Source organism: Montipora foliosa, chromosome 13 (assembly GCF_036669935.1).
Source record: "Montipora foliosa isolate CH-2021 chromosome 13, ASM3666993v2, whole genome shotgun sequence".
NCBI lineage: Eukaryota > Metazoa > Cnidaria > Anthozoa > Scleractinia > Acroporidae > Montipora > Montipora foliosa.
The window spans coordinates 20,215,893-20,228,713 of NC_090881.1; the positions used below are offsets into that span (position 1 = coordinate 20,215,893).

Consider the following 12,821-nt stretch of genomic DNA (forward strand, 5'->3'; position numbering starts at 1 on the left):
GCCCCTGGCTGGTAGGTCAGGTAGGCACGGTTGCAAAGACGCCCCTGGCTGGTAGTTCAGCTGGGAAATGGTCGCAAGGTGGCCCCTGGCTGGTACGTCAGCTGGGAAATGTGCGCAAAGTGGCCCCTGGCTGGTACGTGAGGTAGGAAATGGTCACAAAGTGGCCCCTGGCTGGTATGTCAGGTGCCCATGGTCGAAAAGTGGCCCCTGGCTGGTACGTCAGGTGGGCATGGTCACAAAGTAGCCCCTGGCTGGTACGTCACGTGGGCATGGTCGCAAAGTGGCTTATGGCTGGTACGTCAGGTAAGCATGGTCGCAAAGTGGCCCCTTGTTGGTAGGTTAGGTAGGCATGGTCGCAAAGTAACCCCTGGCTGGTAGTTCAGCTGGAAAATGATCGCAAAATGGCCCCTGGCATGTACGTCAGATGGCAAATGGTCGCAAAGTGTCCTCTGGCTAATACGTCAGGTAGGAAATGGTCGCAAAGTGGCCCCTGGGTGGTACGTCAGGTGGGCATGGTCGCAAAGTGGCTTCTGGCTGGTACGTCAGCTGGGAAATGATCGCAAAGTGGCGCCTGGCTGGTACGTCAGATGGCAAATGGTGGGAAAGTGGCATCTGGCTGGTACGTCAGGTAGGAAATGGTCGCAAAGTGGCCCCTGGCCGGTACGTTAGGTGGGCATGGTCGCAAAGTGGCCCCTGTCTAGTACGTCAGGTGGGCATGGTCGCAAAGTGGTCTCTGGCTGGTACGTCAGGTGGGCATGGTCGCAAAGTGGCCCCTGGCTGGTACGTCAGGTGGGGATAGTCGCAAAGTGGCCCCTGGCTGGTACGTCAGCTGGGAAATGATCGCAAAGTGGCCCCTGGCTGGTACGTCAGGTAGGAAATGGTCGCAAAGTGGCCTCTGGCTGGTAAGTCAGGTAGGAAATGGTCGCAAAGTGGCCCCTGGCTGGTACGTCAGGTGGGCATGGTCGCAAAGTGGCCCCTGGCTGGTACGTCAGGTGGGCATGGTCGCAAAGTGGCCCCTGGCTGGTACGTCAGCTGGGAAATGATCGCAAAGTGGACCGTGGCTGGTACGTGAGGTGGGAAATGGTCGCAAAGTGGCTCCTGGCTGGTACGTCAGGTGGCCATGGTCGCAAACTGGTCCCTGACTGGTACGTCAGGTGGGCATGGTCGCAAAGTGGCCCCTGGCTGGTACGTCAGCTGGGAAATGATCGCAAAGTGGATCGTGGCTGGTACGTCAGGTAGGAAATGGTCGCAAAGTGGCCCCTGGCTGGTACGTCAGCTGGGAAATGATCGCAAAGTGGCCCCTGGCTGGTACGTCAGGTGGCAAATGGTCGCAAAGTGGCCTCTGGCTGGTACGTCAGCTGGGAAATGATCGCAAAATGGCCCCTGGCTGGTACGTCAGGTGGCAAATGGTCGCAAAGTGGCCTCTGGCTGGTACGTCAGGTACGAAATGGTCGCAAAGTGGCCCCTGGCTGGTACGTCAGCTGGGAAATGATCGCAAAATGGCCCCTGGCTGGTACGTCAGGTGGCAAATGGTCGCAAAGTGGCCTCTGGCTGGTACGTCAGGTACGAAATGGTCGCAAAGTGGCCCCTGGCTGGTACGTCAGCTGGGAAATGAGGGCAAAGTGGCCCCTGGCTGGTACGTGAGGTGGGAAATGGTCGCAAAGTGGCCCCTGGCTTGTACGTCAGGTGGCCATGGTCGAAAAGTGGCCCCTGGCTGGTACGTCAGGTGGGCATGGTCGCAAAGTGGCCCCTTAATGGTACGTCAGGTGGGCATGGTTGCAAAGTGGCTTCTGGCTGGTACGTCAGGTGGGCATGCTCGCAAAGTGGCCCCTTGTTGGTAGGTTAGGTAGGCATGGTCGCAAAGTAACCCCTGGCTGGTAGTTCAGCTGGGAAATGGTCGCAAAAATGCCTCTGGCTAGTACGTCAAGTGGGCATGGTCGCAAAGTGGCCCCTGGCTTGTACGTCAGTTGGGCATGGTCGCAAAGTGGCCCCTGGCTGGTAGGTCAGGTGGGCATGTTCGGAAAGTGGCCCCTGCCTCGTACGTCAGGTAGGCATGGTCGCAAAGTGGCCCCTGGCTGGTAGTTTAGCTGGGAAATGGTCGCAAAGTGGCCCCTGGCTGGTACGTCAGGTGGGGATGGTCGCAAAGTGGCCCCTGGCTGGTACGTCAGGTGGCAAATGGTCGCAAAGTGGCCTCTGGCTTGTACGTCAGGTGGGCATGGTCGCAAAGTGGCCCCTGGCTGGTACGTCAGGTGGGCATGGTCGCAAATTGGCCCCTGGCAGGTACGTCAGGTGGGCATGGTCGCAAAGTGGTCCCTGCCTGATACGTCAGCTGGGAAATGAGCGCAAAGTAGCCCCTGGCTGGTACGTCAGGTGGGAAATGGTCGCAAAGTGGCCCCTGGCTGTTACGTCAGGTGGGCATGGTCGCAAAGTGGCCCCTGGCTGGTAGTTCAGCTGGGAAATGGTCGCAAAGTGGCCCCTGGCTGGTACGTCAGGTGGGCATGGTCATAAAGTGGCCCCTGGCTGGTTTGTCAGGTGGGCATGGTCGCAAAGTGGTCACTGGCTGGTACGTCAGCTGGGAAATGGTCGCAAAGTGGCCCCTGGCTGGTACGTCAGGTAGGCCTGGTCGCAAAGTGGCCCCTGGCTGGTACGTCAGGTAGGCATGGTCGCAAAGTGGCCCCTGGCTGGTACGTCAGGTAGGCATGGTCGCAAAGGAGCCCCTGGCTGGTACTTCAGGTAGGCATGGTCGGAAAGTGGCCCCTGGGTGGTACGTCAGGTATGTTCAATGGCAAAAATTTCAGACAAAGAAATTCCTATGGAAAAGGTATTTACGAATTCCCAAAACACTCGTGCCTTAGATATTAACCATACAATTGAGAAAAAAAATGACTTGCTTGAAACTCTGAATATTAAAAAAAAAAAACAAGAGAAGTTAACCATTAAACCTTTCCTTCAACTATCAATTCTTACAGCTAATGAGTTCTTACTTCACAGAAATGGAGGCTAAATCTACTTTATGTTTTCTCTTTTAGCTGACACAACAGTTGTTTCCTTTTCAATCCAGAAGTCGGACGGTAGATAAGTTGGTAGATAAACAGCAACAAAGACGTCCGTGGAATGACCTAAAAATACAAAGGAACATTTTTAAAATTAACCCAACTAAATCACTTTATTGTATACTTCATCTAACTGACAATTCTGCTTATTTCTCACTAAAGAAACTGTGAAGATATTACTGCCAATAATAAAGGGTTGAGATAAAAATGTCCGGAAATATGAACTCGAGATTCACATTGATTTTCATATGTCACTATTCATTCAACTGTTTATTTGACTTGAACACGACATAATGCCCATCAAAAATATTATCATGTATTAGAAGTGCTGAATAAAAGACAAGTAACTTGTTTGATATTTCCCTATGCAGGGGCTGTTAATCACCTACGAAGGAATGGGAGTTCACAGCCTCCACAACTTAAAAATCAGACCAAGCAAGAATCTGTGCTTACCAGTGGTGGACAAGACCCCAGCACGAAGAGACGTTTTGTACAGTGGGCTAGTGTAAAGGAAGGAATCTGGGATATAGTTCACTCGAGGCTACATAGGTAAGATGGGACAATGCTGCAATGTAAAACAGAAAAAGGTAAAGCTTTGAGAACATTTGACCACACCAAAGCAAAATTAAAATCTAAACGTTTCATTGCTAGGCAGTGCAGCCCAGTGGTTTGGACGCTTGCATTGAGATCCAGAGTTCCCGGGTTCAAGACTCATCCTGACCACTCGTTGAATTTGTTCCCAGAAGTCCCTGGTTCAACTTCTAGGGCGCACTTGCAAATAGCCAACTGGTTTGCGTCTGGCCAGTTGGGGTTCTTAACAGCTGTTGCTGTTGTGCCTGAGTGGACCACGGATGAGCAATATGTATGAACAGGTAAAGAAAAGGAGAGCGAAAGAGATCATGCATGTTAGCTATTACCAGGTGTCATAGCAGCTTCTATCGTTTTCAAAATGTAAGTCAGTTTCTCCTTTTTTGTTGTGTTCGAGGTTTTGACACCAAGGCACTCACATTGAACATCACGACAGCTGTATATGACCCAAAAGAAAAACACTCTTACCGCAATAAACATACATCAAAGAAGCAAGTCTTTGATGCAGGAGCCCAGAGGCTTGAGTGAGGCACGAGTGAGGTATAGGCTACATTAGACTACGTGGACGGAACCTGGCATCAGTGCTTTTTATATGGACCCCGATGTCTGGAATAGTTGTGACGTAGTACATCTGCAGAGAACGTTTATATAAGAACAAGGTTGAAAATATGGCACGTAACAATGATTGTGCCCAAGAAATTTGATAGTGAAAGAAAGCGATCCCGAATTTAATTGCTTTTCTAATACAAATACCTTCTTGGAAGAATTTTACAACAAATTTGGTTGTAGCAAGGTTTAAAATTACCCATGCAAGGAGTGGGGATTCTCTTAAGATAGCTCACTGTTTCAACACGTAAAAGACTTTTTTTAGCTTGTACGTTTCATTTTCCCATTTCAAATCACGTGAATTTTCTTTTGTTTTATCAAAAGTTATGCACACATATGCATGCACGTAAGACAACATTTGAAAGAAACTGTTCTCCAGAGTAACATCACGTGGTCTGAAATGGGAAAACAAAAAGTACAAGCTGAAAAGGTCTATTCCAAGGCAACGTCTGATTGGAACGAAAACCCTACCACACTGTTTCACACAACAACAATATTATGGTACCATGCCAGACATTAATAATTGGTTAGCTACATGAACTTGTTAAGCAATTATTGCTTTTCAGATGGTAACATAACAAATTTTGCCGTTTTATGAAACAGTTGTGTACATAGACCATTTTACTAAGACAGTGGCCATTTTAAAATCCATTGGTTCAAATAGCTAACATGGGGTTCAGTTTTAAGCCTAAAAGCTTGGTAAATGTTCTCACCAGAGCTAGCAAACTTGGAACCGTCTTCAAGAATCGCGGGCGAGTCGAATCTTCCCGTGATCCAAAGCATCAGTACCTCGTCCTCCATATGGGATCTGTGAAAACAAACAAATAATAAAGATGTGAAAACCCCTGAGTTCTGTTTCGTAACTATGCAAATAATATCTAGCGCTTGATCTGCTATTACTGAAAAATATCAAATAAAGTTGTAAAACAGTCTTAAAGCTTGTCCAACTTTCTTGACTTCATTCCATACTGAAAGCAGTCTCTCACTTTTTTACCTGCCTCGCAAGGACGCGATCCTCGCGACCTTCTTCACTCACGCACCTTATGAGGATCGCGTTCTTACTTGACTGTCAAACAGGACAACGAGGCCGATTGCATTCTCGTGATGCCATGACCTTCTTAAATGTCTTCTCCCTAACAACGCATCTAAGATATTCAAGAATCTGTTGTCCCGCTTGTAGGAGAACTACAATTATATTTTCTCCCCAAATATAATTCCTAGAAAAAACCGTTTCCCTATCCAAAGCAAAACGAAAATGCAACCAGTACAAAGAGCACCGAATGTTAAATTTTGTGGGCTTGGTGCACTTTAAGACCGTTCAAATCAGTTACAACAATGTCTTATTGGAAGGATTGACGCTACAGCACCGATTCACGTAAAGGAACTGTTATTGTATCATATGAAAAAGCAATTGTAGCCAAAAAAGACGTTGTTGAACTCCACTTTTTTTATTTAACAGTCCGCCATTACTTGGTCTGGTTCCGACTGATAAGCTTTCAGTAATCTGGATCGAGGAGAAATAAGTGATGTCATTTACTCACTAGCTTAAAAATAAAGTGTGTATGCAGTATGCAAAACGAGAGTTTTTGGCTTTCAGATTGTCAAATTCGTGTTCTGTATACTAATTAAGCCGCATTCACATTTTCAAGCTAGTGAGTAAATGACGTCACTTTCTCCTCGATCCAGATCACTGAAAGCTTATCAGTCGGAACCGCACCAAGTAATGGCGGACCCTTCAAATAAATAGTATTCCTCTTGAAATTCCTACAAAAAATTCCGCCTATTGAACAATCAAAGCAAATACTTTCGAAATGTGAAGAAAAACAAGAGCTGATTTTTTCATCGTAGTAGCACTTTAACTCTACAATATTATGGTACCTTATGAAACACCAATAATTGTTTAACAAGATGCACATATTAATGCCACGTAATAAATTACCTTGGCAACAGAAGAATCATCTAAAAACGCCCTTAAGTAACGACCTTCGGTGACCCGCATTTTTTATTGCCAAAAAGTGATTAGCAGGCTAAGACGAAACTCTCTGCAAAGTTAAAAAGTTGTCTGGAGTGGATTCAGAGCCACCTTACAGTGAACGTGGCTATGAATCTGTTCCACATTTTTTTTTCAAGTTTGCAGAAAGTTTTAGCATACTAGTCACTCTCCAGCAACAAAAAATGGGAGTCACTGAGTTCGTTTTTTAGATATATGTGTTTGAAGACAAAATATAGGCTCTTTTTAGACGGCTCTTTTGTTGCCCTGGTAACCCATTACGTCACATTAATGAGTGCATCTTTGTTAATCATCTACTGGTGTTTCACATTACCATTAAGTGAAAATTTTTGGTAGATTCAATCCCTCCAAATAGTATAGTTTGTTGAAAGTGTTAAAACAGGTTTGAACTTCCTTAAAAGACACAACAGAGCAAAAACCGGACACAACAGATGAAAAGAGATGATGATTTTTGAAAAAAAAAGTTAAATTTCATGCGTTCCGTGAAGGAATCATGGATGGGTTACTGCGCAGACAAGAAATCACTGTTTCTTAGCAAAAAAAATTGGAAACCGTTCCATTCTGTTCTTGCACCGTGGCGTTAAGGCACTTTTATGGTCTCCTCAGTCCTCAAGAATAGTTGCAACTGCCATTTTATAGAACAAACCTACTTACCTGGCCAGTGATAAAGGTACGAACATCCCAAAGAATCTGTTCTTCTGCTAAGAACATCTTTATATTGTCCAGAGCACTCTCTTGATCCGAGTCGTTGAACTCATACTGTATAAATGAACACCAAGGGAACAACAGATTAGTACTAGCATGACGATTGTTCTGTGGCCAAAATTTGCAATTAATTGCTAAATTAATTATCATTAATGATGATAATAATAATAATAATGATAAGGATAAGGATGTCAACAACAACAATAATAATAATAATAACAGTAATAATAATAGTAATAACAACAATAGAAGTACTCTCTTGTCATGTCCCTTTTTTATTTCTATTCCTGTCACTGTTTGGCAATCAATTTGCAATTGTGCCTTAATTGTCTTATAGTCTTCTGTACTGAAAGAGGGCAAGCATAACCCCTTCCCTGGCCCCACCAAGCACATTATTGTTCATAAGCAAGCACAAATAACCTGGACGTGATTCATCATTGTTTGAGGGCGAGAAGAAATCTTGATAATACTTAATTCAACAATTTTGTCCGGGATTGGAGGTTACTTTCCAGGTCATTTTGCAGATCAGGCAAAATGAAGGAAAATTTCAGGCCACTTTGCTGGAAAGTAAGAGGGATGGATCTGTCTGCTTCCTGTAACAATATCCTCCACCAAAAACAAACAAATAGACATCATCCCTCTATCGATCCTATCTTAACAATGATGGGCTTGCTAACTATTTCCTCCTTCAAGCCAGCAAAAGCTGGAAGCGAGTCCTAAAGTAAAAAGGCACAATGATGTTTAGAATAACCAAGAAGCCGATAAAATGTTAAAATACAGATGCAGCTTTGGCCATGAACGTCGTACAAACGAGATCAGAGTAATTTTGGCCATTCAGATACAGACAGAGATAATACCCAATCATAGCACGGGAAAGTACTCGTAGGCGAGTAACTGCTTGTTTTCTCTACTTCCAATAGACCTCATTCGCTTGTACGTTTGTTTTCCCAATACAGATCTGTCCTCATGTGATCCTGTGTTTTGTTCATAAAAAGGAGTGCATACAAAAGCATGAATATGTCTGCATGCACTCTTTTTAATGAAAAAAACAAAGCAAAATGTCCTGAGTATCGCCATATGATCTGTGCAAGCGAATAAGGTCTATTGGTCCAGAGAAAGGCGCTACGGTAAGGTGTGGGATGGCAGAAAATTAAGTCAGTTTTCAAAGTGCCACCGTGACCAAAAAATCAATTCTTATTTTTCTTTGGATTTCAAAACTATGTTAACTAAACACTAAGCGACCAAAGTTTTAAGCCTTGATTTAAAAAAGACAACTGTTTATTTTGAGTGAAATTTTCCTATTTAATGGTTACCCATTACCAACTTTAAGATCTTGAGAGATCTGGGGCCCGTTTCTCGAAAGTCCCGAAACTTTTTGGGCCCTTTTCGGGTGTCACAATAATTTATCTCTGTATCTTATGAACGGAGGGATCTTAAGACACCAAACTTCACAATCATTTTGCTTTTTGTGATTTTGAAAACATGGCTAAAGAACGGCTTCTCAAAACAAGCGAATGGCAGTTTCGTAAATCGCTTCTCGGGCCCAAAAAGTTTACGGTACATTGGAGGAACAGGTCCCAGGGGCCCGTTTCTCAAAAGTTCTGAAAACGTTTCGGGCCCAAAACCATTGTGAAACTGCCAACTGCTTGTTTTGGAAAGCCGATCTTTTAACGTGTTTTCAAGCCAACTAAGAGGAACATGTCTGTGAGGTTGGACGACTTAAATCCTCTCCGTTGTTGAGATACAAAGGGAATTGTGACACCCGAAAATGGCCTTAAAGTTTCGGGACTTTAGAGAAACGGGCCCCTGGCTCGAAAAGAAATTGACGTCAAAGGCTCACTAGGTTAAGAATGCAATGCGTGTGTATGCCACAGAATTAATATGAACCGTCGGTCTTAAAAGTGAGTAATGGCGGACCGTGACATCCAAAACTAACACTCAAAGTAAACGGCCTTTGGATAAAAGTCAAAGCTCAAAATTTTGCCAGTCAGGTGTTCAGCAAACACGCTTTTAAAATCTGAAGAAAAAGGAAATGATTTTCTGATCACAGGGGCACTTTAAAGGAACAAGGCAATCCCGCACATTAGTGGGCCCGTAACGCCGTTCTTTTCAGCTGCGCTGCAGAGCGTTTTAAAGCTGCAAGACAGTAAAAGAAAACGCACCTAGGAGTTTGCGTTTTCGCAAAAAAAGGCAATAAATATTAGAGGGTATTATTGTTATTTTATCATCTTTTGCGATCCGCAAAACCAGTTTGAGATAAATACAAAAAGGTGACCTTAGAATTCGGCGTTCTCAGGACGTATTATCAAGAGACAGAATCAACTTATTCTATTTATAAAAATATACCCGTTTGAAGTTTCTAAATTAGCAGAAGAAAAAAACGTACCTCCAAATTGCATTAAGTGTGCCACAAACCTTCATTTAGCCAAGGAATATCTGGCTTAGAAGGACGTTCCTAAAGAACAGGAAGGAGAATGTCATAAAATGATTGAGTAGCTCACATGTAACATCAAGCAACTGGTACACGTATCACTGTTACCCTACCCTAGCTGGTACACAAGACTGAGGTGATGTCACCCTTCCCCCATCTGAATTACTTCTTTGTACCTTTCCCAGTTGGGGGAAGAAAAGCAACAGATCATCTCTTATCTTGGGGTGGATCCCCCGAGTTCGAATCCCGCTTTGAACAATGCTGAGTTGTCCAGAATTCGAATCCACTACGCTTTACAAATGGCCAAATGGTTGCCCTTCATTCTCATTCTTAAAAAGCTACTTGTAAAATATTTATGTGGAAAAACCCACATAAAATCAACATTGTCCCCTGAAAATCACCACAATATCATTGGGCAGATGTTGCAGGGATAGATAATGATGATGACGATACTGATGGTGATAATAAAAGTGAAGGTGATAATGATGATGACAACAATGATGTTGATGACGATTATTACAATGGTGATGATGACGATGATGACCAGGACCGCGACAAAGACGATAATGATGACGATGACGACCGTTACGAAGACGAAGATGACGATGACGATGATTACGATAATGATGATGATGACGACAACCATGACCATGACAAAGATGATGATGTTTTGTTATGGAAAAGTAGGGAGAATGAATTGCAAATTATGATTGTTCTCAAAAACTGTCCTTGCTGCATAACAATAAACCAACTTGTACATGATGTGACATTTGAATGTGATTCATTGTGTCTTCACTTATGGATTTGCTTGCGGAACCACAAAACGAAAAGGGTTTCCAAATCAGGTACTTAGCACTAAATATTCGGAAGTTGTGAACGCGCGTTACACGTTTCAACCATTAGGGGGTTTCTGATATTACTTAATTTCCATTCGAAATTCTCCCTTTTGTTTGCATACCTTACCCGAGTTCTCAGCGTGTAATCTCGTGCATGATGTCCCTCAAATTTCTTTCGCCTTTCACCTTACCTAAGCTCCCACTCTGTCTGAAGACTGAAATTCTATTCCCCATCTAAGATATCTCCTCTCCGTCACATTATCTCGCCACAAAGCATGAACGAAAACACCAACTTGTCTTTCTCAAACAAGCCCCTGAAATGAAGAACAGTAATATCAAATCGAGGTCTCGTTGAAATGTGATTAAAGAGCTTTTTTAAAGAGACTTCTAAGTTCTATTAATGGTCTCTTTTCCCAGTAATATTTAGGTGAGAAAAAAGGAATCGGTCGCCCAAGAAATATCCACGTATTTATAAAATCACAGGCCCCCAGCTCAACCCAGCCTATTAAAAGACAGACCAAAGAAGAAATCTTTGAGAATTAGTTTCATTTCCAAGAGGCTGGAAGAAATGGCCTTCTTGAAAAAGCCACATAAAAATTCACAAAAGAAATAAAAACTTTAAAAGTGAAAACAAATAGGCAGAATGTTTCAAGAATTTGTTACGACCTTGAAAATAGTTACCAATGTTACGCTAGCCTGTGTACATCCACCTCTTTCCCTGGTTTTTCCAGGAGAGGAGGCAGATGGACATAGGCTAGGTTACACCATCAGGATCCACCAAGATATACATGTAAGCGACTAAAATAACACTTCAAACTGATTGAAACAAATGCAAAAACATCACAGGGGTGGGGGGTAGCTTGAGACAAGCCAAGATCCTCAAAATACCCCCTCCTCCCTTTACAGAGCTAAACTTACCGAGCCGCGTTGGTGTAGACCAAGTTGGTGCAATTTGTGAAAAGGATCTAGAGCTTTTTGTCCAGGCCATCTGTCTTCTCCCTGTTTTCGATGCACGTATTGAAGAACTGCCAAAAACAAGACACGTTTAAGTCAGAAAAGACCACGTTTCAAGTTTTAGCATGATACTCAGAAATGTGACCATTTGAATGACAGCTAATGACCAGCAATTCAGCGAATGCCAGGGGCAATGTCTGATCACGAATACAGTAGTAGAACAATACACTGAGTAATAAAAATTATAACTAAAAAGCCAAAAAAAACTCTTTCTTGATAAGCAACTTGTCTTTTTCTAACATAAAATATGATTAAAAATTAACATCTGATAGGTAAAGAGATTGCTATTTAAATGCTGAGACGATATATTAGGAAAAAGGATTGATAGTACTGATCCCTGAGAGAATACACATTTAATGTTTTGAAGCAGAGATTTCTAGTCGTCGATTTGGCGTCAGTAGATGAAATCCTAGTTTGACTATTCAAATGAAAGCAATAGAGCAGTTCTTTGCTGTGATGCTGTTTATTTTATAAAGATGTTGCCCATAGTTCTTAAATTACTTGTTACTCGTTTGAAGTACTTGAGCGAGTACTGATAGATACAGAGTCGACTTCAGCCATGCTCACTACCACAAAGTACATTGTACATGTACTTGACAGATCCTCAAGTGGCAACAGGACAGCACTTTTCACACGGGGTTGTGATCTTCTTCTCAGTCAACTCTGCCTGTTTTAACAGGGTACTGATTACTTCTGAAGTGACCTGGAAACAAACCAACAATTTCAGATTTCAATACACTGGAGTTCAGTTCAAATTCGAGTAATACATGTATATCGGAAAGGATTACTCTTGGGTGAATTGCGATACCAGTGTAAATGTCTTTCAACTGGAAGTTCCAGAGAATGAATGGGTGGGATGTAAAGCTAAAACATCAATATCAACTTTCAGTTCCTCGATACATGGTTGGTGCTAACTATGGGTTAATGAGAATCAAAATCTTTCAGTTGACATGACATTTAACAATGGTTAGCGATAAACACATGTAAGCTTCCAGCAATCCAGCCCTTGTTGGTAAGGTAAATTGACTACCAGGCCCAGATTGAAAGGCTTCAGAAAATCAGGAGTTTCGTTTCATTTCACACCACTCCCCCAGGGAATAGGCTCAGCGTCACCACCCAATAGGCCGCTTTCAAAGATTCCATAGATGAGTAGCACGGTCACCACGCCATTTAGCACTGGAGTGTCTTTACTAACTAATATCTTCGCTTAGGTTTTAACTTCAGTACTTCACACTTCCCACGATAAAAGCTTAGTTGTCTACCTTCATTTTGGTGTAAAAATAGTAGACATTACGATCAACCCATAATTTTAATAAATATGTCTTTTCTTAAAATGAATTAATTTTTGGATGTAACGCGTAACAGAAATGTGTCAGATTGAAGCAAAAAAATGAAATATATTTCAATACCGAACGCACACTGAGTTCCTGTCTCGCATATATTAGTAGTTTATCAACAAACGAAACAGACAATATGATTTTTAACAAAAATGGTTTATTCTAGCGTAAGATATAAACGTTTCTTTCCAACGAGGTACAATGTAACGCTTTACCTTTTTCAAACAACCACGGTACACA

At 42.9% G+C, this 12,821-nt stretch overlaps 1 long non-coding RNA gene across 6 annotated transcripts in view; it reads right to left on the reverse strand.

The window, feature by feature from the left end:
- Positions 1-2,610: 2,610 nt before the first annotated feature.
- The window catches only part of LOC137983670 (uncharacterized), a 22,753-nt gene continuing 12,542 nt past the window's right edge, over positions 2,611-12,821 (reverse strand). Inside the window, exons 7-15 of one of the 6 annotated variants that reach the window (XR_011118992.1) lie at positions 11,746-11,947; positions 11,149-11,255; positions 10,358-10,544; positions 9,350-9,418; positions 6,913-7,017; positions 4,961-5,055; positions 4,110-4,272; positions 3,507-3,618; positions 2,611-3,119 (exon numbers count right to left, since the gene is read on the reverse strand). This is a non-coding gene — a long non-coding RNA (uncharacterized lncRNA). Of the gene's footprint in view, positions 3,120-3,506; positions 3,619-4,109; positions 4,273-4,960; positions 5,056-6,912; positions 7,018-9,349; positions 9,419-10,352; positions 10,545-11,148; positions 11,256-11,745; positions 11,948-12,821 lie in introns of all 6 variants that reach the window. The other 5 variants (XR_011118991.1, XR_011118990.1, XR_011118987.1 and 2 more) reach the window with 5 other exon arrangements.